Raw genomic sequence first — 1,732 nt, 5'->3', positions numbered from 1 at the left:
GTGATCATTAGGTGTTTATCAAATCTGTCCTGCTAAAAAAATAATGATGCACAAAACACCATTAAGTCTCTTTTGTCTTATAATGAAGATGAAAGGAAGTAGATGAAATATAAAAGTGCTCTCTTTAAAGTAAAGGTGCTTAGAGGGATCCACAGAGAACCATTTAGTCAAATGTTCAAAAAAACCCCAAAGAACCTTCTTTCGCCACTAAGACCCTCTCTGTGAAACAGAACGTTCAGAGGTTCTTTATGGAACCTTTTAGACAAGGTTCTTCTTCTGTGGCCGAGCATCTTCTAAACATATCCTATGAGAACATTAGATGATCTGATGGCCGTGTTCTAGGACAGGAGCTGCAGGGTTCCAGAGGTCAGTAGGACACAGTGTTCCACATCACTCCTCACTGCCTTCTGATGGCTTTCTCTGAACCGAAACAGAACAGAGTTTTTGTTTTTATTTTACGTGCTATTTATACGCATTTTCATGAGATTAAAAATAAATGACAGAGTTGATTGATTACTTACAAACTGCATTATGTTACTGATTAAAAAAATAAAAATAAAAAATAATATATATATATATATATATATATATATATATATATATATATATATATATATATATATATATTACAAATTTTAGGTAATATATTCAGACTACTAGATTATATGTAGTTTACTTTTCACCTATTTTGTTTTATGCATTGATTTCAACAGGATAATCTTAAACCATATTGATATAAAACACAAAGAGTAAGAAAAGATGTTCCATTTATTTTTACTAACAACATGAAGTGCATTAAACATAAGAAATACACTGAGCTTTCCCAAAATGGGTTTGTTATGAGTTATGAGAAAAGCTAAAATCATAAAACTATTTAATTAAAACAGTGCTGTCAAACAATTAATTGTGATTAATTCATCCAAAATAAATAATCACAAATTAAAGTTTGTGTGTGCTGTGTGTATTTATTAAGCATATATAAATACACAAATGCATGTATATATTTTAGAACAATATGAATTAATATAAATTATAGCAGTATAAATATAGACATGTAAATACAAAAGATATTATGTGTGTATGTGCCTACATAATACATATACACAGAACACACACGTGTATTATGCAAACAAAACCTTTATTTTATTTTATTTTAATCACAGTTAATTGTTTGACAGCAATAAATCAATACAAATAATAAAAAAATTATCAAAACAAATAATGAAAAAATAAATCTAAACAAATAATTAAAAATAAATCAAAACAAATAATTAAAAATAAATCAAAACAAATAATAAAAAAATTAATTAAACAAATAATTAAAAAATAAATCTAAACAAATAATTAAAAATAAATCAAAACAAATAATTAAAAATAAATCAAAACAAATAGTAAAAAAATGTATCTAAACAAATAATTAAAAATAAATCTAAACAAATAAATCAAAAATAAATCAAAACAAATAATTAAAAATAAATCAAAACAAATAATAAAAAATTAATCTAAACAAATTATTAAAAATAAATCTAAACAAATAATTAAAAAATAAATCTAAACAAATAATTAAAAATAAATCTAAACAAATAATAAAAATAATCAAAACAAATAATTAAAAAATAAATCATAACAAATAATTAAAAAATAAATCAAAACAAATAATTAAAAATAAATCAAAATAAATTATAAAAAAATTAATCAAAACAAATAATTCAAAAATAATTCAAAACAAATA

Source organism: Puntigrus tetrazona, unplaced genomic scaffold (assembly GCF_018831695.1).
Source record: "Puntigrus tetrazona isolate hp1 unplaced genomic scaffold, ASM1883169v1 S000000283, whole genome shotgun sequence".
Classification (NCBI taxonomy): Eukaryota; Metazoa; Chordata; class Actinopteri; order Cypriniformes; family Cyprinidae; genus Puntigrus; species Puntigrus tetrazona.
This window is presented reverse-complemented; position numbering follows the sequence as displayed.